The sequence below is a fragment of the Chanodichthys erythropterus genome, chromosome 10 (genome assembly GCF_024489055.1).
Source record: "Chanodichthys erythropterus isolate Z2021 chromosome 10, ASM2448905v1, whole genome shotgun sequence".
Taxonomy (NCBI): domain Eukaryota; kingdom Metazoa; phylum Chordata; class Actinopteri; order Cypriniformes; family Xenocyprididae; genus Chanodichthys; species Chanodichthys erythropterus.
In genome coordinates, this window is record NC_090230.1 from 26638920 (window position 1) to 26665957 (window position 27038).

The 27038-nt window shown below is 35.9% G+C and overlaps 1 protein-coding gene across 1 annotated transcript in view; it reads left to right on the forward strand.

Moving 5' to 3' along the window:
* The first annotated feature begins 453 nt into the window (after window positions 1–453).
* The window catches only part of ptprsa (protein tyrosine phosphatase receptor type Sa), a 210268-nt gene continuing 183683 nt past the window's right edge, over window positions 454–27038 (forward strand). The window contains exon 1 of the mRNA XM_067396814.1: window positions 454–652. The gene's annotated coding sequence lies outside the window, so the exon portion shown is untranslated. The remainder of the gene's footprint in view (window positions 653–27038) is intronic.

Here is a 27038-nt window from a genome sequence, read left to right on the forward strand (position 1 = left end):
ATTATTTGCATCTAACAAAATATGTATATATACACCCAAACCTTTTTTATTAGATACGATTAATAAATTTGACGGCATTATTTTTGCAAATTATTAAAATAATTTGAATTCATTAATATGAAATATAATATATATAATAATAATCTTAATTGATAAAAAAATAAAAATCATAAAAATTAACAAAAATGGGAAGTGAAATGGACATTTCTTCACGCGATTAATCCCTTCAGAGGAGTCTAAAGAGGCGTGGCCGGAGTCAGCGCGTTACTGAAATGGGCGGAGTCAGAACAAGCATCTTGCAAGGGATGGGCGGAGTCCGAGAGTGAGAGAGCGCAGGAGAGAGAGTGAGAGAGAGAAAGGGGGGTGGGCGTGTCCATGACGTCACCCTCCAGCTCTCCTCAGCGCGCACAGCTGTGGTTTCTCCGGAGCGGAGCTTGAAATCAGACGCGCCGAGCGAGACGCAGCGCTATCCGGGGGATTTAAACCGTTATTCGCCGCCGTCCACACCCGGAGCTCTCTCTATCTCCTTGGATCTGCCCTCTCCTTGGATTATTATCATTCTTTATTCCTTCGCGCGATGCTCATGAAGATGTAAGGGGGTTTTGCGCGTGCAGAATCGGGGAGAAGACAGGAACGCGCTCGTTAAAACAAGGTAAGAGCAGTTGAAATGTGACAGCACCCACTTGATTTGAATGTCAGAAATGATTGGAAATCAAACTCCCGTTCTTTTCCACTTCATCTGAAGTGTGGGGATATTTTGAAGCGCGTGGAGAAGGTGGTGCCCAGTGCGCAGTTTGCGCTCCAGACGCGTTTTGCGCATTAAGAATAAAGTCAGTTTTGATTCATTTTAAGACTTGACAGCGCGTTTCTCTGTTTTCGGGGGTTGTATTTGGCAGCTCAAGTCCGTGGGACAGTCATCCTCCCCTCCAGACCCCAAAGCCTCGCTTGTGTAAACGGAGAATCGATGCCACCGTGCGCGTGCCAGCCGCGTATATCTGATTTCAAGTACGGGGACGTGTTGAGTTCAGCATATTTCTAATGAAACAAGTGCTGTGTGTTTATGCATCTGATCTGTGCTGCACGCGAGATTCAGTTCGGCAATGCCCACCTGCTGAAAACTCCCTCATTTCAGCATAGGAAATGATTATGATCACATGCAGAGAGTGTTTTAGCAGATGATTTCATCTCCAGAGTAAGAGACCTGCGTCTTCAAGCGCCAGCGATTTACATTTCATGAATGATTTATGAATATCCGTGAGTTTTTAAATCAATTGCATGGTCCAAAACTGGAGAAAATACATGTTTTTTTTTTTTTTTTTTTAATCTTCTAATTAGTGTATTGTGCATATTATAGCTATAATATGCACTGATGTTTAATTGTAAAATGTGGCTTGTTCAGCGTTGTGTTTTATTGTGTCTAGTGAGATAGATCAGTTCAGGCTGATGGGAATCAATATTCAGAATATGAGTTTTCATTGACTAAACATTGGCATTTAGTCCCTCCAGTCTTGAATATGTCGATGGCAGTGATATATGTTTATGAACCAGAGTTGAAGGAAGGGTGTTCTCGTCTCCTCCGCGGGTCATTCTGCTCCGTCTTTAATATTTCATGACGGATGGATTTGTATTTTTGCACAGTAATGGACATGTCGTTTCGGAGTGGTGTGGTTTACAGTGGATCCGATGGGAACTGTGTGTGTGCGTGTGTTTCATTTGCATAAAATGAGGCTTGACAGTAGAGTAATTCAAAGCCACACCCCTTTATGGACTTACATCATCATCTGAAGTGAATCGCATCGCACTTGATTGATTTAAAATGCTTGTTTAGTATCTCTACTTGTATGACTGTGTCTCTAAGTGTCTCTCAAGGGAGATTTTGAGTTCATTTCCACAGGTAAAACTCCCGCACACTAGGCTAAAATCTTGAAGGATTTCCCTGCTCTTTATTTCCGAACGGGATTGATTCCGCCCGAGGAGCTCGTTTGGCTTCCCTGCAGGACATTTCAGTCCATTTATAGGCTGCGGGTCAGTGCCAAAGCCTGAATCAAGTGCGCTTGTATTGTAGTCTCCCGCGCGCAGCATGACGGTCCGGCGATGAATATAGTAGTCGGATTTGTCTTTTGATTTGCGTCTACTTCTCCCGGCAGCAAAGTGGGATAAGTACCTGTCATTCCTCATGTATGAAAATGCTTGTCGTTGCTGCTTGAGTGGACATTGTGTTATTTACGCAGCGCTCCCAGAGGCCCTCTATCGCTCCAGCGCGCGCGGATTGATCTGCAGCAGCCACTGATACAGTCGCTTGTTATTGGAGGGAAAAACTGATGACGTAACACAACTGATTAGCCTGTTATTTTCTAAAATTATTAAAAAATTGTATTAGTATATGTTTTACTATATATTTGTAATAGTACATGCATTATTTATTTCTTTATTTTTAATCATAATTTATTTAGTTGTAAACCCATATTTTATGCAAAACATTTTTTTGAATTATCAAATTTTTTTTGTTGACGTAAGAAAATGGACTATAATGATTAATTTTTACCGAAATGATTTTTTTACAGAAACATTTGTAAACTCAGAGAGCAACTATTTATTTTTTTACGTGAATTTTGGGATATCGCATAAACAACACTGGAAACGCATCATTCATTGAATCAATCCCTCTATGCGCAACAATAAACTCATGTGACTTTGCCTCAGCGGAGGCTGTGATTGGATAACTGGACTAACCAGCGGACCAATCGCATCACAGTATCTTTGTACTGAAGTCATTTATGATGGAGGATAAAAGAGCCACAGTTTCTTCCCGAATTATTTCAGATATTTTGCGGCAGTTTCCCAGGAAGTGATGATTTTTGATGGGAACACTGAAAAATTGGAATATTACATGAAACATTTGCGAATAAAGCAAAGTTAAATTCAGAAACGTAGATGAAGATGGAAACATACAGCTATGCAAAGGAAAAATGAGAAAAAAAGTGATATATCTGCCTGAACAAACAAACATTTTCATTGATGCAAGAAAACGGACTATACGATGATTGATTTTTTTCCAAAATTATCATTTTAGAAAAACATCTGGAAACTCAATCAACAATTTATTTATTTTAAAGTTAGTATTATGTCTGTAAGCTGAAGGAGCAACTATTTATTTATTTATTCGTTTATTTTTTGAAGTTTGTGTTGTGAAAATGAAGCTGTCAATCTTGTATTGCACTCAACCCATATTTTATATATTTTTATTTTATTTTTTTACATAAAACAATCTTACGTTTACTTTAAAACCCATTTGTGCCCAAATTTTTCTGAATGGTTTCATGCATATAGACGTGTTAATAGTGTCCTGTGAACATGTTCTGCATTTATTTTCCACAGGTTTTTGTTTTTTTTTTTCTTAAAAATCGCATTGATTGTGCGGCAGCTAGAGTTGCCTGTGGGCAAATATGTTGTATTCACCGCTTCAATGTCAAATAACATTTGGCATCTAACTCAAAATAACTGCTTTCAACAGATCAATCTTTATTCATAAACACATTTATTATGTATAAACGTCTAAGAACGTTCGATGCGAACCCAAAAAATTTGCATCTAGCTTATAATCTCTTCAATATAAAACACAACAAACAACAAATCCATTTGTCTTAAAGTGGAGGAACACAGTGCAGAACATTAAGTTGCTTCAACAGGGCATTGTGAATCAAAAAGTTAAATAAATAAAAATATATGTGACCCTGGAGCACAAAACCAGTCACGAGTTGCACAGGTATGTTTGTAGCAATAGACAAAAATACAATGTATCGGTCAAAATTATCATTAGGATATTGAGTAAAGATCATGTTCCATGAAGATATTCCTACCATAAATATATCACAAATATATTTTTGTGAGTGGATATGCATTAAGGACTTCATTTGCACAATTTTAAAAGTATTTTTCTCAATATTTACATTTTTTTGCATTGCATTTACATTTTTACTTGATTTATTAACTTATTAACACAGTATTCCCCATTTCCCCATGATATATGTACTTACAAGTCATTTGCCCACTTGGACTTTTGACTGTGTACAAAAAACTATAAAACTCTTGTCAGATTTGTCTTGTTTGCATGATTCGAGAGACCTTCATGATTGTGTAGATATATATATGTCAACAAAAAAATGTATTTAGTAACATGAAAAATACTTACAAAAGAAAAATGACAACTATGCACTACGGAAACTATAGTTGCCGGTGGGCTTAAATGGGTTTTAAAGTAAGAAAACTAATTTTTTGTTTATAAAATTATATTTATTAATTCATAATTATTTTACATTTGATGTATATTATTAAATATAAAATAAATGTCGTATGTATTTGACAGATACATTAGAATATTATTTTAAAATATTATAAATATTATTAGACATGTTTATGTATGCTGTTTAAGCAGATTATTAAATATTAAATTAATTTCCGAGAATTATATATGCTGTAATTATTATATATCAATTTAAATGTAATTCTAAAATAAATATTTTAATCAATCATAAAGGCACGTTAATGTCATGATTTGGTGATTCAGTCTGACTGACATGCTTGGTGTGAGCAGTGATATAGCACGACATGATCTGAGTCTCTTCAGCCTTGAAGCTCTTTCAGAGAGGCTGTTTTTGTTCAGCGTGTCAGACCTCCATTCAGATTGTGTCTCAACACTGAATTACTGTGCTGTTCTCGATCACAGAGTCAGACCTTCAGCGCTCTCCTGAACATGTCAATGATTTGAGGAATATTGTGATCGGCTCTCGTATCCCAGCAGCCCTTGTTGTGTGAAGACGAATGGCCTGTGCTTGTGCTGGAGCTGATAAGGATGAGCGCTTTTCATGAGCTCTTAAAGAGCGACGCTTGCCTCGGTGAATCCATGGCACTACCTGCTGTAAAATAGCCACTTAATGACCAGGAGGAGAGGATTATGGGCCGTGAAACAACACACACATTCACACGCGTGTCCTCGGAGTCGTGCTGTCGGTACGCTGGAGCTCTGCTTTATCATACGGCGGCATGTTCTCAGATACTCTGATCTCAGTTCAGTTTTCTTACACTATGGAAGAGGATTCAGTACATGTGGTCAGATGTAAACTAGTTACTGTAAAAAAAGACTTGTTGGTTTAACTTAAAAAAGTAAGTTTCCTGGTTGCTCTAAAATTTTGAGTTCATTGAAATGAAAAATTTGAGTTAATGCAATGAAAGCGATTGATTTAATCAACAGAAACTGAAAATATTATGTTATCTGAACTACATTAATTATTGAAGTTTATTTCACAAAAGGAAAAATGTTGTGATAACAAATCATGAAAATAAACTTAAAACTATAGTTAAAAGGCAGAAACTATTTATATGCAAACTTGTCAGTTCATGTATTGTTTTTCTGCTAACTGTATTCAGCAAATGATTCACAATAAATTATTTTCCAATATTATTTTAAAAGCTAAAAACCTATGATTTATATACTTTAGAAACATTATTTTTTATTATATTTTAGAAATGAGATCTACATTTTATTTTCTATTTTATACAATTAGAGGATCTAAATAATTTTATTTTTTTTATTTTGTTTTATATTATATTTATGTACTTTGAAAACAAGGGACCTAAATATTATTTTATCTATTTTTATATATATTAATGTGAGGATCTCAATCGTTTTATTTTATTTTTGTTTTATTTTGATTATATGTATTTTAGAAACAATAGATCCAAATTTAATTTTATTTTATACAATTAGAAGGTATAAATTATTTTATTTTTGTTTTATTATTATATTTATGTATTTTAAAAACAAGCGATTTATATTTTATATTTAATCAGAGGATCATTTTATTTTATGATTACATTATATATACTTTAGAAATTAAGTATTTTATTTCAGAGAAATATAGAAACATTTTAGATTTATTTAATTTTTGTTTTATTTTATTTCATGATTATATTATATGTATGTACTTTAAGAGATCAATTTTATTTTAATTGTATTGTTGTTTTATTGTTATTTGATTTTATTACATTTATGTACTTAAAAAATGAGATCTACATTTTATTTTATTTTTTATACTATTAGAGGATCATTTTATTTTATTTTATTTTATTTTTATTTTATTTTATTCTATGATTATTAGCCTATGTTTATATTTATGCACATATGTATATTTATATACTTCAATTTTATTATTTTATTTTATTTTTATTTATTTATTTATTTATTTTATTTTTTTTATGATTATTAGCCTATGTTTATATTTATGCACATATGTATATTTATATACTTCAATTTTATTTTATTTTATTTTATTTTATTTTATTTTATTTTATTTTATTTTATTTTATTTTATTTTATTTTATTTTATTTTATTTTATTTTATTTTATTTTATTTTATTATTTTATTTTCAGTGTTCCAAATCTGTTAGGATTTAGTCTACAAGTGTCTGAACGCACACTTACTGAAGCACACCAGCAGAAGTTGCGTTCCCCCGTCTCTCATTGGCTGCTGTGTGTGAGTGTATCATTTGCTTGCAGTGCATGTGCAGAATGTGCTTTTACACTAGTATGAGCAGACAGTAAAGAGTCTGGGCTCTTATACTTGGACCTCCTGCTTGTTCGTAGCAGAATTTAGCCTTTGCTGGTGTTTCCAGGAAGGCTTCAGGCTTTATGGGTTGGAGCCTGACAGTTTAATGGGTTTGATGTGTACCTGCGCTCGCACAGGGGGCCTGCAGGAGCTACGGGTGCGTATAAAAGAATGATGGGCCGCGGTGTCAGACAAGATGGAGAAAGAGTGTTTCGCACCTCTGGGAATATAAATGCTACGGGCGGATCCAAGTTCATCCATAGTGTAAGGGTCAGCAAGACAAGCAGGGAATAATTATCTTGGCAAAGCACATCATCGGTTATCAAGGGGGCGGGGTTTGTCTTGGAATCAGGTCACAATTTGCATATATGGTGTAAAAAAAAAACTACAAGGACTTGAGAAGGAAAGAGAAGGAAAGTCGCATTTTAATGAAAGACAAATATATGTATTTTTTTGTCTGTAGAGTAATGTGTAGCAGTGAATTGTTTGAAACAAGACCAAGAATGCTTTTTAGGAAGTACATTTTGGAATTGTGGTGTAGGATTTACTTTGAAACCCTTTTTACTCAGAAATTGCTAATAAAGTTCACAAATTTCCACATGAAGTGATGTATTTCTGTTCAATGAAAAAAAATATGGTGCTGCGCTTGATTTTGACTATCTGCAGTTGATTGGATGGAGAAAAGTGTAAAGCAGATGGTTTGAGGGGCGGAGTTAAAAAATATGATGTCATCAGAAAAGGAAAGTCGTTTTAGAGTTGAAAACGGCTGCATTTTAATGAAAGGCAAATATTACTTTGTCTGTCGATAAACGTTTAGCCGTGAAGACTAAAAATGAGTTTTAGGAAATAAACACATTGGAAAAAATGGTGTAGGATTTACTTTTCACTCAGAAATCACTAGTAAACTTCACAAAAAATTATAAGTAGTGGCAAATGGTAGTATTTTAGTATTTATATTATGATTAATGCCCTAATATTCATTTTGCATACTGTAAAGTATGGAAAATGGGTTTAAATTATCTCATTTCACAGATTACAAGATGTTCGCAACCTATTTTACTTTGTAAATATACTTTATTTATATATAATAGGACGGCGAAAAGTTTATGTAAAGTATATGGAGAAAGTACGAGGACTTGATGATGTCATCAGTAAAAGAAAGTCATTCAGAGGTGAAAAAAAAATGCATTTTAATGAATGTTCGCAACCTATTTTACTTCATAAAACAATGTATTTCTGTGAAACAGGATGTTTAATGAGGAAAAAAATGTGGGTTGGGCCTAGATTTATTACTATCTGTTGTTAATAGAATGGCGAAAAGTGCATGTAAAGTATATGGAGAAAATACAAGGACTTGATGATGTCATCAGTAAAGGAAATTCGTCTTAGAGGCGGAAAAAGCAGCATTTCAATAAAAGGCAATTTTTTTTGACTGTAGTGTAACTGACAAACATTAAGCATTTGTTCAGAGAGCGTATTGCGTTAAAACAGCGCGATGACATCGCAGCGCCTCCGTTTAATGTGTGTGTGACTCATGGTAAAGGTCATTTGGAGACTGGGTCAGTAGGAGACGGATGGATGGATGATACGGTGCCTCCCACCGCCCCGTGTTCACACAGAGCACTTAGAAGACGCCGCCGGAGGGGGAGGTCGCGGCGCGCGGCTCATAAAGCTCGAAGGTCACCTCAACATTTCATCCGTCTTCCCGCCCCGCTGAGATCATTCTCCCGACGAGGTCTCCTGAGGTTAATGCATCTGGACAAACAGAGGAAGACAACGTTCGTTTGTTCTCTTCCGTCCGCTGCGTGCTTGTCGTCTGCAGTTTTCGTCTGCTGACATAATATCCATGAATGATTCATCTGCGCTCATGTATAATTGAATGAAGGCAGGCAGCGGCTCGTCTGCCGGTGCGAATGAAACTCACACAGATTCATCTACTCTTTACATCTTTATTGGTCTGTTCTGGGATAATCCGATCAGGATGCATGAGATTGCCATATGGGATCCGTGACCGGGGTTATGTGACGGGAGAATGATGGAGGCTTAGGCATCTCACTCTTTTAAAGCATTAGAGGCACAAATCCCAAGCTTTTGTTTTTGGGAACTAATAAATAAAGTATTATCTGGCAGTAACCGTGCTAGTTTTAAACCTATATAAATACACACACACATATATATATATTTATATTAACTACAAATAAATACATTAATATTAAATTATTAAAACTCTTTATTTTTATCAGTAAAATATATATTTTGTATGTATTTATTAATTTATTTACTTCTGAATATATTAAATATTTATATATTATACATTATATATTTATATAATTTTAAAATATTAATATATAAATAATAATATTTATAATATTATGTGGTAACATATATGTAAATTTAGTAGTATTTAAATAGCAATTTTCTTTAACCATTTTTAAAACCATTTTCAGTCATTATAACAATGTTATATGAATAAAAAATGAAATGACTCATATTTGACCTTTGACCTCCTCATCATTCCTGAAGGTCAAGCAGCTCCTGTCGCTCCACTCGGCTCAATAAAACATTTCCTGAGAGTTTCAGGTTGTTTTTTTGTGTCGAGAGACAAAGCGAGTGCAGTGAAGGTGTAGAAGAGGTGACAGGTGGGATGAAGCCGTCGTGACGGTCATCAGCCGTTATTGATCAGGGAGATTCGTAACACGGGCCGCCCGCTTCACTGTCATCTTCCCATAATCCCTTTCACCTCGTATCATATCCCAGCCATTCCGCACCTCACAATCCCCTGTCTAGTCTTCGGATATACACATATTATGGCCTTATCTGCTTAGTCTAAGATCTGGACACATCTGTATTCACAGAGACATTTAGCAGTTTTATCATTACATATTGAACACACACTGCTCAGCGTGAGCTCAGGCTCTGACAAACTTGCCAAATTAAAACGGGATGGGGATGAAGCACATAAAGACATGTCCAGATCATACTTCACAAAATAAATAAATAAATAATAAACAAATTTTATATATATATATATATATATATATATATATATTATATAAATAGTAAATAAATTTTAAAAAAAATGTCTTTTTTCTATTGTTATTTTCTATTTGAATTTTTTTTTACTATTGTAGTTTTTTCAATGTCAATTTCTCTCTGAAATTGTCAATGAAATGCAGAATGTTTTATCTTTATATTTGTATTATTCTTCTTATTTATTATTGTGCATAATATGAAAATATACTAATATTATTTTTTATTAACATTATTTGTTTAGTATATGATTTTTTGTTTTTTTGTGTGTATATTTATTTGTTTAATTATTCATTTATAAATGATGCATATGTTATTTATTATGATGCATGTGAAAACAAATAATATTTAATATTGTTTGACATTTGATTTTCGATTTTTTTTGTGTGTGTGTGTGTGTGTATGTATATATTTAAAATAAATAAATAAATAAAATTTGCTTTAATTTTCTATTTTAATTATTTAATTGTTTTTAATAGTTTTTTTCCAATGTCAGTTCCCCCTCCCCAGTTATTGAAATGCAGAATAATGTATTATATTTTTTTATTTTATATTTTTATTTATTAATTTGGATATTTTTAGTTTTAAAAAAATAAATACATACATGCATACATACAATTTTAAAAACTTTATTATTATTTAAATGTCAATTTCACCCCCAAATTGTCAATGAAATGCAGAATAATGTTTTATCTTTATATTTTAAGTATTCTTGTTATTTATTATTCTCATTTCTGAGTAATAATATGGAAAGAAAAAAATTAATATTTTTTATCTGTGCATATATATATATATAATATAAATTATTATTATTATTATTATTATTATTATTATTATTATATTAGGGTAATAAAACTGTTTTTCTTTTGATTTTGTGATGACCTGGACATGTGTGTTGCACCCAAAATGACTTTAGCGCTCATTTCTTGTGTCCTAAAGGGTCTCTTTTGGTTTCCACATTTTCATCGTCTTTCTGTTTCTTCTAATTGTCATGTGTGTTTCTGTGCTCCGCTGGGTTCCTGCTCTATTAACAGCGTTTTTTTCCCCTGTAGGTCCTAATGGGCTAGCGTTAGTGAGCACACAAGCGTAGCCGCGTGGCTATCGGTCAAAGATACAGCCCTGTAGGTGATGTGTCCTCTCGTTACGCTCTCGGGATTGATCGTTGCGTGATTGCAGTGACTGACTTTCCTCCAGTTTTGGATACAAAATCAGCATTGGACACAGTGGCAGGGCTGACTCCATTCAACCAAAGCAAAAACGCTGAAAATAATAAGTGCTTTTTGTGAAGTGTCAAGGTAAATTGCCAGCTCATTTACATTTTAAGCAGCGCAACGTTCTTTAATTGAGTCAGTTTATCAGCAGAGTTTAATAGTGCTAATTTTACTTACACATGGGAACACTTAAACAGATACTGTGTGTTTTTCCCCATATTCGAGGAGTATTTGGGGAGGAATGTGAGGAATTTGGCCGCTCGCTCGGTATCAGGTTGTGTTGTGTTTCCCAGGTGCGCAGCGGACAGAGATTTGGGAGCCGGCCAGCGTCGGCTGGTCGAGATGAGGACGTGTGTTGGTCCGGCCGGAGAGAGTCAACAGGATACTCACTCTTTCTCAGGCCTCGTGTTGACAAAATGGGATTTTATCCATCAGAAAACATCCTTAAAACACATTTTCTGATGGATAAAATCAAGTCTTTTAGAAAACTTTTAGAAAACAAAACAAAACTTTTAGAAAGACGCTGCTGTACCTTTAAATATGATTGGCTAACTTTCACCAGTGCGGGTCAAGTTGCTGAAAACAGAAGAGTGCAGCAGTCGGGTTCTGGGAGTAAAAACTCCATTCATTTTCTCCATAAGGGAATAGATTTTTAACGATATCTTATAAACCGTTTAAAGACAGCCTTACTATGTGCGACAAGGTTGTTAATCAAATGTATTTTCATATGTTGAAACCATTAGCCAGCATTATTTACATTTATTCTTAAAATAATCATGTTTAACAGCAGAATTCCTGGTGAAAAACTACATTACCCATGATGCTGTATAGAAAATTCCACCAATCAGAGTCAAAACTAGCAAAATCTTGTTAGCTCCACCCACTGCGAATGACGTAATCGAGTCGGTCACCCTACTCTCTCAAACTACTTAATATTTGAATATAAATGCATAAATTATTGTTATTGTTTAGAAAATATATTCCCTCTCTAAAGCCATTAAGTACAGCCTTGTACCCAGTGTTGGGATAAGTTACTTTTAAAAATAATGCAATATTGCGTTACTTGTTAGTTGCATTACTTAGTTACTTTTTACGGAAAGTAATGCATTACGTTACTTTTGCATTACTTTTTCTGACCTGGGTTGGGCTTGAATGTTTGTTTTTTGGAAAAACAATAAATTTTCATTTGAAAAAGTAACTCTGATATTTTTTGCATTGCTTGTTATATTCAAAAAAGTAATCCGATTACATAACTCAAGTTACTTGTAATGCGTTACGACAACGCTGCTTGTACCTTTGCCATTTTGTCCCATTTTCAAAAGCTATTTTGCTTCAAATCAAAGTTTGCAATTTTGTGATTCGCCTCGTAGCTGGTTAGTTTGGTTCATGGCTTATAACACTTTAACCAAGACTTTTTTAAAAATCCCTATGAATGGAAAAAATACCTCTGGAACCAATGCTGCTGAAAAAGTGGGCGGCACTGTTGCACTCTATTGGCACTGAAAACATATGAAATACAAATTCGGTTACATGTTAATGAGTTGTGATATCATCGCAAATGCAAAATCCGGTTTTCTGTTATATGATCCCATTATTGAATGAGATTTTATGGTTTACATTGGCCTAAAAAGCATTTTGCATGAGGAGTGTTTCGTCTCTCTGTGTTTTGTTTAGTGGATCATTAGCTTTGTGCTGAGTTGTCTCGGGACTCGGGATGTTCAGACGATAAGATCCTTTTTAAGGTAATGCGTTGGGTGGCACTGCTCCGGCAGGAAGAGAGGAAGTGACAGAGACAGGGTCGTTCATTACTCACGAGCTTCAATCCAGAGAGAGCTACTGTTTAATTCATGTGCTGATGCGACAGTGATTCTGTTAACCAGAGGACGTCTGGAGCGTTTGAACCGCTCATAGTCTACCAAACGTTAGCCTGGTTTAATTGATAGTCAGCTACAAACCACCATCTTATAGATGACTTAGCTGGTATTCTGATGAACTTGAGTTCCTAGTGAAAACTTAAAGATTGTTTGCTTATTTATTTATTTAATTATTTATATTTGATTTTTTTTTATTATTATTTATTTGTTTTATGTATTAGTTTATTCATTAGATTTATTTACATATTTATATTTTTACTTGTATTTCTTATATAATTTATTTGATTTATTTACATTATTTTTATGTAACTTGTATTTATTTATTATTTTATTTTGTATTAATTTATTTTTTTATTTAAATGATTTATATTTTTACTTGTATTTATTAGTTTTTATTTGTTTGTATTTATTTAGTATTTATTGTTTTTTTGTTCATTTATTTTATTTACATATTTATATTTGTAATTATTTATTAGTTTTTGTTTATTTTTATTCATTAATTTATTTTATTTATATACATATATATTTTTACTTGTATTTATTAGTTCTTATTTGTTTGTATTTATTTAGTATTTATTGTTATTTTTATTCATTTGTTAGTTTGTTTTTTATTTACATATATATATTTGTATTTATTTATTAGTTTTTAATTTTTTATTTATTTGTTTCATTTACATATAATTTTATTTGTTCATTTCTTTTAATTTACATATTTATATTTTTGTTTGTATTTATTTATTATTTATCATTATTTTATTAGTTTTTATTTATCCATTCATTTATTTCATTTACATATTTATAATTTTATTTGTATTTATTTATTACTTTTTATTTATTTATTCATATTTATTTGTATTTATTTTATTGTTTTACTATATTTGTTTTAGTTTTTAAGCTTGTATTAGTATGTAGTGAGAGTTGGTGTCGTATTGTACTCAACCCATATATTACAAAGTTTTTTGACGTATTTGCCTGAACGATCTACACAAAGTTACCCAATAGTACAACATACTGAATATTTTGTTGATATTTCTCTTCTAATTGAGGTCTGATATTGTTTTATGTCTTTGCCTTCATTTTCTGAGGCATTTTAGGATGATTCTCCTGCTGGTTGAGTGATAGACGCCACGGCCGCAGACTTTTAATTACCGCGTGAATTCGGTCTGTTTTGTGCCGCAGCTTCAGAGGGCAGATGTGAAACTTGCACCTCCTGTTTTCTGTGGCGTATCGTTTCTTCTCATGACTTCCTCTTTTCTTCCCCTCGCATCTATTTGCAGTTCTCTCTGGAGTTTTATTCTCTTTCAGGGCTCACTGGCTTGTCATCTCTCTCGCTGAAGATCTGAAATGTTCTGGAACCTTCCGTTTTAACGAGTCCCAATCAAAACCCGGGGAAATTGGATGGTGCTGTGAATCGGAAAGCGCTCAAGCGATTCTGCAGCTTCAAAAGCCTCGTCGACATGAAATCTTAATTATGCAATAGATAAATGCAGGTGTATGGATGCAGTAATTTCAGTCTGAACTGTTTGTTTGACAGTCTCTGATTATGAACCGTCCCAGTTTCTCTGTTCTCGGCGCCGGTGGTCTCCTGCTGCGTGTTCCTCTATAAGCCAGATCTCATTCACGCTCCCCACTATCATTGTTTTTATCTGCAGTTCTGGAGAGCAATTACCAACATCAGAAACTCTGCTGAATATTCATGAGGCCTCACTGTATTATGCAAGTATGCAGAGAAATATGCAAAGCAGTTTTGTGGCTACAGTGCAGGTACGTTCATGTAACTTACAAGATGCAATTGAAGAAACCTCCAACCCTAAATATAGAACTTTGGTGTTGAGGAATCTTTTGACACCCTACTAACTGCATCACAACTCTTAGAACACCTTAGCACCACCTAGCAACTGCATAGAATATTAGCGTAGAAGCACTTAGTACACCTTAGCAACTGCCTAGCAATGCCTAGAACACCTAGCAACACCCTAGAAACTGCATAACACCTCTTACAACACCTTAGCCCCACCTAGCAATACGCTAGTAACTGCATAACAACTCTTAGAACACTTTGGCAACTGCATAGCAAGTCAGCATAGCAGCTCTGAGAACACATAGCAACCACCTAGCAACTGCATAGCATAGCTCAGAACACCTAGCAACACCCTAGAAACTGCATAGCACCTCTTAAAACACCTTAGCACCACTTAGCAACACCCTAGCAACTACATAACTCATACAACCCTTTAGCAACCAACAAAAAAATTGCATATCAATTTTTAAAAAACCTTAGCAGCCACTTAGTAATTGCATAGCAACTCTTAGAACACCTTACCAACACCCTAGCAACCACATAGCCAATCTAAGAAAACTTTTAGCAAGCGTGTAGCGACTCTTATAACACCTTAGAAACCACCTAGCAACACCCTAGCAACCACATAGCTACTTTTAGTACCCTTTAGCGAGTGCATATTGACTCTTATAACACCTTAGAAAAAAACCTAGCAACACCCTAGCAACCATATAGCTACTTTAAGAACCCTTTACCAAGTGCATGTCGACTCTAGCCACCTAGCAACACCTAGCAACAGCTTAGCAACCACACAGCAACTCTTAGCAACACCCTAGCAACTGCATAGCCTCTCTTAGAACACTTTACTAAGTGCACAGCAACTCAGAACACTTAAGCAACCACACAGCAACACCTTAGCAACCACATAGCCACATTTAGAACCCTTTAGCAAGTGCATATTGACTTTTATAACACCTTAGCAACACCCTAGCAACTGCATAGCCACTCTCAGAACACTTTAGCAAGTGCATAGAGAATCTTAGATCACCTTACAAGCCACCTAGCAACACACTAGCAACTGTACAGCAACTCTTAGAACACTTTAGAAACCACTTAGCAACCAAACACTTAAGACAACACATAACAACATGCTGAAAACATTCGGAACACATTAGTATCCAACCTAGCATTGCAATGTAGTCATTTGTATGTGCAAGTTTCTTCAGAAAAGAACAAAATCCAGTTTTGTTTTCATCATTATTACAATGAGCTACTAAACAGCTCAATGGCGTGTCTCCAATCATGGTGTATTTTGCGTTTCTGTCAAGTTGTACATATTCCTCAAATGTGTCATGATGGATATGTTTTATTATGCAAAAGTTTGCATTGTTCCCCTCCAGTTTGTTTGTGTAAAGCAGGTGGTCGTAAACATCTCCGTGGTCACAGTAAATCAGGAGGCCTGTTATCGTGAGCCATATATCTGCATATTGTCATGAGACGATGCCCGCAGCGCACGTCTGACAGCGTAATGGATGAGATGTTGTGATACGCTTTTATTTGTGCTGCTCCAAGCCTTGACTCCATACTCACTGTGTCTCTTCTCGTTTGACAAATTTGTCCTAATTTATGGTTGTTTATAAAAGCCGGGAGGCAATCCATTCTGAGCTCTCACGCTTGGAAGTGCCTCCCCCCGATCAAACGGCCGGCTGTAGATCAAACCCACTCCAGCGGGCTTTAGCTGCTTTTAGTGTCTTCAACCTGATCTGCGGCTTCTAGAAGATTCACTCAAGGTCACTCCAACCACCTGGAGGAACATTATATTGCTGTTTTGTAGCTCTGGTATACGGAGCTCTGCATACGACATGCAAGAAAAAAAATTTAATTGTGTGCACGATTTACTAAAATGTGCGTGTCACCCCTCACCGAGGTCCTACTCGCCCCGCGGGCTTCGAACCTGGGTCTCCGGCGTGGGAGTTGGACGCTCTAACAAGGAGGCTAAAGGCAGCAACCTCTAGCATCAGTCGCTAGATCATCTCTTGAGATCAGAAGAGTGAGGTTTACTTGCACAGCGACTACTAGCTGGCCTCCGTTACATGCGCACAATTTACTATTTAATATTTTGTTCCCTCGATTTATAAATCATGCGCACATTTTAGTAAATCGAGGGAATGAAATGGTAAATCGTGCGGCATGTAATGGAAGAACGAATTAGTAAATTGTGTGCACAATTTAGCCTACTATTTTTTTCCTACATGTCATGTCCGGGGCTCCCTACTAGTCTAACTAGCTACGAAGCAACAAGTAATTTGTCTGTCACACTGAAAAAGCGAAAATGTTACATGATGTTACACAATCACAGCCAATCACAGTCTCGGATGGTTCTCCTTTTGACTGCAGACTTTTGTGTTGTGGTAAAGCTGACATCTCTTTTGAAACTCTAGATGAGATTACTGGTGGTCTTTTACTCAGGGGAACCATCTAAGCAGGAGATGTAAGTTTCAATTTGCTCTCCATTTAATTCTTTGCTGTATAGTAGAAACAATCTTGCTTGCGTCTGTCCTTCGGTTGACCGTTCCTGTACTGTATGCATATGCTGCAGTTAGTAGAGGGTTCGGTTGGTCACTGTGTCGATGCACTTTTGTGTAGATCAATAATTCCATTCATGGGGCACAAGCACAAGTACAGGACAAAGTGCTTTTCTGATTGCTGCTGTATGGCGCTCATATCGATTCTGGGCTGGAATGTTTTAGCCACACTGATCAGAAAGAATGGCAGATTGCTCCATTTGCCTGCAAGTGAGCCGAATATATTCAATTACATCTGTGGCATAATCATATTCTACAGATATTGTTAAATGGATAGGAATAAGATAGAAGACAAACATCTTCCCCTGCTGTCAAAGCCTGCTTTTGTCCATCTCTAATGCATGTTAAGGCGGTATGGTAATATTTGACAATAGAAATATAGCAACAGGAAGAGATTTTGCAATAGTCATTTTACTATAGTAGCGATATATCCATGTGGCTGTTTGGATATAAAAGTGGTAAAAGGATTTAAGAATGTGAAAATTATAAAAAAAAATTATGATTATTATATCCCTGCTGTATAAAAACTGGTTTGATCGTCTTTCAGCTTGGCCTGATATGCTAGGGGGCCATCAGATTGGGAGACCAGCTGACAAACAAGCTAACCAAGCTGGGAGACCATCCAGACCAGCCTAAAGTGGTTTGCTGTTCTTTTAGCCTGGACTGATTTGCTAGTTTTAGGGGGATTTTGGGGCGTTCAGTTTGGGAGACCTGTTGGCCGACCAGCTAGCAAGGCTGGGAGACCATCTAGACCAGCCTAAAGTGGTTTGCTGGTCTTTCAGCCTGGTCTGATATGCTAGTTTTAGAAGGGTTTTGGGGCTATCAGGTTGGGAGACCAGCTGACAAACCAGCTAACAAGGCAGGGAGACCATCTAAACCAGCCTAAACTGGATTGCTTAACTTTCAGCAAGGTCTGATTTGGAATAGAAGGGTTTTGGGGCGATCAGGTTGGGAGACCAGCTGACAAACCAGCTAACAAGGCTGGGAGACCACCTAGACCAGCCTAAATTGATTTGCTGTTCTTTCAGCCTGGACTAATCTGCTAGTTTTAGAAAGATTCTGGGGTGATCAGGTTAGGAGACCTGCTGGCCGACCAGCTAACATAGCAAGGAGACCATCTAGACCAGCCTACACTGGTTTGCTAGTCTTTCAAAAAGGTCTGATTTGCAAGTTTTAGAAGGGTTTTGGGGTGATCAGGATGGGAGCTAACAATGTTGGGAGACCATCTAGACCAGCTTAGGCTGGCTTAAGACCTGTTATTTCAGCAGGGGTGTAAACCCTTTCTTGTAAAAAGGGGCAAAGGATGACAGAAAATAGGCAATATAGATTGCTCAACCTTATGGTTTCAGTAGGGAACATTTTAAAAGTCACATGACTGCCTCCAGAGCGCACACATGTTTCAGGTTACAACTCTCTCCCTCATTTTTAGTCCAAGGTCACTGTTTTTTTAATACTGCTGTGAAATATGCAGGCGGTGACATTGTTACCCTTGTTGTGACAGGTTTCAGGTGCACACAATAGCGCCATCCATAAGTCAGAGTGATGGATTGGACTCAACGGTAGAGTCTCTAGACATCCACCAAACCCCTAGTAAGTCCTCAAAGAAACCCCCAAACCTTCTCCAAGAGATGCATGCAATAGTACAGCACAGTAAATCTTCCTCACCTTCCTCTTATCGGACCACACTGTGGTCAGTGTGCTTCCTGCGGTCTTAAAGGCCGATTGCACTTTCCTCTTCGCCGTGTTCGAATGCAATAATGCCTCGAGGGGATTCATAATTCAAGCTCCATTGATTTGTGGCCATAGATGTGCATTAGTGTGAAGGTGAAAGAAAACGATTCCTGCTTCCTGAAGAAAAACAGATCCTCACTTTGATCTGAACAGGGATAGTGCTTGTTCCTTTGCACCAACTCAATGAATTAAGCACCGGTGTTCTGAGAAGTATCGAATTGCCCAGATTATGGCTACAAACAAGTGTGGGCGTTAATGAAAGATCACACAGTACACTTTGGGACACGTCCATATGTTGAAGTTCCTCATCAGCGGATTTCATAGCAACACAGCTGGAGCACAAGCTCAGAGATAGTTCAGTCGCATCTATTCCCCAAGTAAAAACGGCGTGAAGTAATTACACCGTGGGTCATCGTCTAATTAACAAGCTCAAACAACACAATCAGTCATCGTGAAAAAATAACAAGCCTCTTGAAATGTACAGGGAGTCTGAAGTGTCAACTTGATGCATTGTGTTTGAAATAAGAGCTATTGGTAACTCCGTCTAGGTCTGTTAGCTCTGTCAATTGACGTTGTGTTTGCTGTTGTTGACCTCCAGTTGTGAACTATATGGATTTGACTGACAAAACCACTGAAGCATTTGAGTCTATTGGAGTCTTGATCCAGATTTTTTGGCGTACAACGCGGGCACATTTGCTGCACTGATAAACTACAAAACAAAACTGCTTCGGCGGGGTGAGGTTTGGTGTTTAAGTAGTGATCAGAGAGAGGGTCATACATCATGTTACATTTTCTCTCTTTCGCTGTGTTGTAGGAATTGAGGGTTTGATGGATAGCAGCCCGCCTGGCACTCTAGAGAGAGAGAGAGAGAGAGACTCGGCTATTGACAGTCTGTGCCCATTAGAAAAAGCTCATTCTTCTCTTTCTGTGTAGTGTGGAGCAGTACATCTTCTGGACGTCTTCAGGGTATATATGAGTGTGATCTTCACAGGGAGGGCTATAATACCTGGAGAAAGCTCTCTGTTTGCGTTCTCATTCACTCAGTGGTTGCTCGACTGATGCACAACACTCCAGTAGTAAACAATTTGACTATTCAAAAGTTGACTTTTAAGGTCTGTCACTGGTAACACATCTACTATAATATCATCAAGTATTATTCACATGTTGCTTGCAGGAAATGGAACCAGATGGAGTATTAGCAGTTAGTTACTACCAGTAGGGGCTAACTAGACCATGTTAACCAACCCAGCCTTGACCCCTTGGTATTCGGTAGTCTAAGCCCCCCTCACTGGCATTATATAGGACTGGCTAAATGATTATTTTTCAGCAGCATCCGTAGTGTTTTTAAAACCAAGCAGTTTTGCCACTAAAAAGCAACAAAACGGCCAAATTGTTTTGCCCGAATTTGATTTTATATATCTGTTTATTTGATTTTTGAAATCATATTTAAAACACAAATATTTTTAAGGTTATTTTCAATGTAGCTAGCAGGTTTTTGTTAGTAGCTTGTAGCTGACAACTTTTGGCTAGCTTGATGATGAGTAGCTTCTAGCTTGACAAGCTACAGCCTCAGCTAATGGAAAGGGGTTGGGAGCATTATTTTCCCCCTTTCTATTGCGTTTTTGATGGATGTGTAGTGTTATGTTGGATGTGAGGGGCCGGAACATTCTGCACAGCCTCACCTGATCTAAACACTTCATCATGAGAGCGAGAAAGATGATTTGATAAAGATAAAGGAGTTGCTATGACAAGGTGCCTGGCACTTAGCCTGTGGGATATGGTTGCCCCCTTCATGTTGAAAATCCATAAATATGTTTTCAGTCTTTGTTTATAGTGTTGGTGAACAATGATGCAGCTAAGTGTTAAAAAGTCTCTGTTACTTCTGTTACAGAGTCACTAGTATTTATTTTAATACTGCTATTTATGTATTTGATTATTTAGTGAATTGTGGGTTTTGTAACATAAATACTTTGTAAAAATTTTAGATATGATTCTTTTTTTAAACACATTAGCTCACTTTTTGTTAGCTTGTAGTCTAGCTATCTTCCACAAAACTATTCATTGGCCTGCCTCGTGTAAGCTAACAGATAGTGATTGTGAGCATTATTTTCCCCCTTTTCTCATTTTCCTCCTTAATTAACATTTTTCTAATAGCATATAGTTAGCTGTTTTTTTTTAGCTTGTGGTTTAGTTAACTAAATCACTTTTTCAGGTTGTTTCCCCCTTAATTAGCATATAGTTAGATGCCTTTTGTTAGTTTGCTCAGTTGAATACTTTCAGATCGTTTCTCTCTAAAATTTTTTTTTTTTTTTTTTTTTTTTTTTTTCGTAATAGCATATATTTCGCTGGTTTTATTTTTTTAGATTGTGGTTTATCTATTTCAGCTTTTTTTTTTTTTTTTAGGTTGTTTCCTCTTAAGTATTACTTATTATTGTTATAAATTTTCAGATATGCTGCGTCTGAAATCGAATACTTCCAGAGTAGTATGTCCGAATTCATTGTATATTCAAAAAACAGTAGGTGAAAGTGACCTACTGCTTCCGGTGAGATTCTGAAGTGTGCATTTGATGGACACTTTATTATCTTATGAGGCCAAGGGAGAGGATTTATTAATGGAGGTGAAGCAAAGTAACTGATGCTGGTAGGTCACGTGACATTACATTCATACTATATAGAACATACTTTTTATTGGTCACAAAATTTCAGACGCACTGATTGTTTCTCTCGTAAATAGCTTTTTTTCCAATAGCATATAGTTAGTTTCTTAATGTTAGCTCGTAGTTTAGCTAACTACTTCTCTTTTCAGCATAAACTTGGCTGTTTAAAGGTGCAATATGTAAGAATTTTGCAGTAACATATCCAAAAACCACTAGGCCTGTGTTATACATTTTGTTCACTTGAGTACTTACTTACAATATCCCAAATGTTTCCAACTATTTGTAAATCGTGAGAAAATTGCGATTTTACCCAAGGACGTGTAAGGAGTCGCCTGTCAATGGCATCACAGGGTAACTGTTACCCTCAGTTTCCGGTTTGATTTTGTAGAAACCATGGAAACACCAAAGATGCTTTAATATTTACATGTTTTAATAGGCAAGGGAACAACTGTTGATATATTTATAGACAGAAAACAAATTATTGTTATATAGCTCAACACCTTCAGTCTTATTGTTTAAATCTAATTTTCTTGATTTTTTGCGAGTACCATGCTTTACCATGCCTCAGAGAAAAACACTGTTTTGTGAAGTAGCTAACATAGCATAATCAGATGCAGCTTTATTTTTAGTAACAGTAATACATCATTTTCTCCATCATACAATACGTTTTAAAATTAATTGCATGCCATTTATCAACACAACCATCCAGCATTTAATATGAAATTGTAAAATGGATCTATCTTACTGCAGTGTGTAACAGTGTCTCTCAGCAGCCGTCGAGCGAACGCACAGAGTAACGTTATAACATCATTTTCAACACTCTCAAATGTATCTAATATGATAAACAGAGCTGCATTACCTCAAACTCCGGAAAAGCGGAAGCGGCGCCGGCGACTGTGTCATAATAAAAGTCCCGCTGCTCGTGAGGCGTGTGTTGATCAATCGCTCCAGCTCCTCGTTCAGCTCCACAACACTCGCTCCTGCTCTGCTTCACACTACAGTAACGTTAATAATGTCATCCATGAACATGATTTCTTCCCAAGTCCTATCCCTATTATTTTGCACTGTCCGTTGAGGTGAAGATCACATGTCCCAAGATTCCTCACTCAAACTTGGCATCATCAAGCTACGCCTTTGTTTTGAATAGGTGACCTCTAGTGGACAGAATTATTACATACTGCACCTTTAACTACCCTTTTTAGGTCGTTTTTCTCTTAAGTAGCGTCATTTCTAATTGTATATACAGCAGTTAGCTGCATAATTTTAGGTCATAGTTTAGCAAACTACTTCCTTTTTTAGGTTGTTTCTCTTTTAAATAGCATTCTTTCTAATAGCAAATACTTAGCTACTTTATGTTAGCTGAGCTATTTCTCCTTATCAGGTGGTTTCCCACTTAAATATCATTCATTCTAAAAAAAAAAAAATAGATAGCTATGTTTTTGTTTTGTTTTTTTGTTTTGTTTTTTAAAAAAGAGTAGCTTAATTGCACCCTAAGTTATGAGTAGCTCCAACATGGCAAGCTTGTTTCACTTCCCCAACACTGCATTAGTTCCACATCTTTGTAATCCACTGAATTCAGCTGTTCCAAGAAAAGGTTGAGTAGTTTGAATGGTTGCGATTTGCTCTGTAAGAGAAGTGATTACATATTCCACTGAAAATCCTGTGGCTTTTGGGACTGTCTGTCTCTAAACATTTAAAATTTGCTATTCATGAAGGAGGGATATTCTTCACCCTGGTGACCATCATCCCAACGGCTGTAGTTTGTTCTGGCAGCAAGGAGGAGAAAGAGAGAACGGGTGTTTTGCTTCTGGTGAGAGAAGACCCTGAATTGACCTTTCTTCAGATAATTCCCACTGACTCTGACTCCTTGTTGTCTGCTAATTAATAATTCAGAGACAGCCCTGTTCATACAGGAGAACATTTCTTCAGATGAGCCTTTGGGCATCTTGGCCTCTACTTTACTCTCTGCCCCTGTTTCTTTAAAAGAACTCAGTTCCAAAACCTAGTGGGCTGAATTGCTGTCTACTGTCTACATAGGCGGAACCCTTCTAAGGAATACCTGATAAAAATAAGCAAAAAGGTGCTCAGAAAAACCACATGAAGATGGTTAGATGCTTAAAATGGAAGCAAACGAAGAGGGATGGTGTATTTCGACTCGCACAAAAGGCCACAGTCTCATTAAACGAGCGCGGGGCGGACGAGAGGTCATGAGCCTTGAGCGCGGCTATTGTGTCTCCATATTGACCGGAATGTAATTCACCACTGCCTCCCATCATGCTCTTGTGAGCCGATAAACATTCCTCCATGTCACCAGAGCCTCTGGAATTCACTCTGATTGCTTAGCCCAGGGCTGATGTGTTTCCTGGGAGAAAAACACAAGATGGATGGTTTTTGTCAAGGGTTTGTTGGAGTGTCAGAGGCTGCGCTGTCGAAAGCCATTTTTAAAGATGTCGACAGAGATGGACCACAGTATTATGTTGACAAAAGACGTTCAAACACCCAAACTGAGGCAAATGAATTGCATTTTTGCTGTCTGCTCCAATTTTAGTAGGTAGTAGACATTTAGCTTATGGTTTTTTTTATCCAAAATACACATATTTTAGCAACAGGCACCCTGAAAATAACATTTCTGACACCAGTCTTCATTTACACATTTACATCACACATTGTTTCAAAACCTGTATGACTTTATTTCTTTTGTAGAGCACAAAATTAGATGTTTCGAAGAATGTTCAAGCTGCTCTTTTCGGTAAAATGAACTCCAAAATTGAGCTCCAAAACTACAAAAAAGCTCCAAAAAAACTTAATGGAAGTAGTCCACAGGACTGAAGTCATGTGATCGCTTTGAGTGAGGAATAGATGCAAGTTTTTCACTTTTATTCAGCAAGGACGCATTAAACTGATCAAAAGTGACAGTAAAATATTCTATTTCAAATGAATGCTGTTATGTAACTTTCTATTCATCAAAGAATTGATAATAATCATAAATGTTTCTTGAGCATCAAATCAGCATATCAGAATGATTTCTGAAGGATCATGTGATACTGAAGACTGGAATAATGATGCTGAAAATTCAGCTTTGATCACAGGAATTACATTACAATTTGCTAAATTACATTTTACTACATATTCACATAGAAAACAGCTATTTTAAATTGTAATAATATTTCACAGGTTTGTTTATTTGTTTGTTTGTTTTTTGTTTGTTTTTTGCTGTATTTTTGATGTAAATAAATGCAGTCTTGGTGAGACTTCTTTCAAACATTTTACAAAATCTTACCAACCCCAAACTTTTAAACTGTACTATATGTTCTGTTTAACATATCTTTTTGTGTTCTACAGAAGAAAGTAAGTCAAAGTGAATTCGGGAAAACTGTGCCTTGTGTCCAGCTCAAGGGTATAATGTTGATTAGCATCGCTGAGCTAAACCACTAGCCATTCAATCATTCTGTGCTATATAAAGTGTATTTTCTGACCTTATTAAGTTCACCGTTTGTCGTGTCACAGGGCCTTGTGGTATTCATAGTGGGGGTTCAAATAAGTTGTATTTTCATTGATTTTTTTTTATATTGGTTTTCTGTGGCTTTGAACCAAATGAAACGTTCGCGGTGGCTGCCTGACTAAGATTGGTTGTTTTAGCGTGTTTTCATTTGCTCGTTTCAGAAAGTGACTGTTAATCAATCAGTGAGAATGAGGAAAAGGTCCTGATGCTAAATGCTAAAGGTAATTCTTACTCAAGAGTGTTTTATAGTGCATGAAATGTCAAAATTAAGAGGTTTTTATTGTTGACTAATGTGTGATAATATCAGCTTCCAAAGTGATCGTTCCACTGTGTTTTATCACACAAACACAACAGGAATTTGTCATATTACAGAGGTAAGAATTTTCTTTGTTCAGAATGAAATGCAGTATACATTGAATATTGCCCATGCATTTTTAAAATAGCACTGTTTATTAATTAATTTATTTTATGATTTTGTGAATAATTTCAAGAAAACAGCTTTTAGTAGTGTTGAAATACAGTTCTAATACTTTTACTTCTGAATAAATGTATCTTGTTTATTAAATTTGAGATTTTAGTTTTTTTGTTTTTACCAAAAGATAATAGATAATATAAAAAAATTATGTTTTTGTATTGTTAAATATTACAAAATAATTCGTAATAATAATAAATTATTTTAAATGTGTGTGTGCGTATATATATATATATATATATATATATATATATATATATATATATATATATATATATATATATATATATATATATATATAATAATTCTGCCTCTGCTGAATTATTTGTTTCCCCGGTGGGGATAAAAGGATCACGGAAAAGGTAACGTAAGGTGATGACGAGGGAGTTTCAGTTGAACAACAGTGAACTGCGGTCAGATGAGATGTTGTCAGGTTATGTCGGTAAAACTCAGAAAAATTAACATGACTGTCCAATCAACCGTTATACTGTGCTCGTGGCGCGCACTCAAGAATTGCATGCGAAAATGCACCGGTGCGCAGTGCATGATTACTAATTGTGCAAAAGAAACTACGAGCAATGACCATCGTTGTTCTGTTGTAAGTCATTAAATGACCAAACATGCTGCCTCAAAACTGCATGCATTTATTTGTTGACATGGTTTTAAATTTTTATCCAATTTGTGGTCCTTAACACGTCTTAAAAATGCACATATGTACACCAGGGAAATCTAAATTTTCTCGGGGGAACATGTCCCCATACCCCCCTAGCAAACTACATTTTCTGACCTCGTTATGAAACCCTGCATACAGCACAGCTTATATTTTATCTAATGAAATCTGAGGTAAATGTGCATTTCTCCAAATGTGCGCACTTTTGGACTTAATTTTTGTATGTGTATGCACTGCGACCAAAAATAAATGGGACCAAACGCAATTGAATGTAAAGGTTTGTGTCTCGTTATTCTGTTAATAACTACCGATTGATTTTGCATTTCTATCAGAAATTAAGAATTATTAGTGTCATTGTCGATAGTGGTGCAAATATCTAAGCTATCTAATACTTCAAATCTCAAGGTTAAATCAGAAGATTTTTTTGTAAAAATGTTTCTGTAAACAGCTGCCAAAAATAGTATGTAGCTCCACTGTGGTTTTTAACAAATTTTCCAAAAAATAAAAAAAAATTACAAATTTTTTTTTCAAAACAACCCCCCTCTGTTTTTTTTTTCACAAATTGCACCCTGTATGTATGTATATATTTATACATATCTAATATATTTGTCTTTGTCTAGCTATGAACTTTGCGAGTTCACATAACATTCAAGGGCACTTTATTTATGTCTGTAGCATTCAGCTCTTTTGTTTGTTTTTTTGGGCCGCTGTAATGGTGTTATCTAAAGTTATTTACAGTTGTGCATGTTAATGAACGAGGCTGCCAGGGACCTTCTGTGTAATATTGAGACAAATGTTTGTGTGTCCGCGCAAGCACTCGGCTGATTAACTCGCCCAGGATGGCGTTTTATCTGTTGTGCCGTTTGATGTATGACATCTTTTTAAGACGCGGTCGAATGCAATCACAGGCTCTTTCATTGC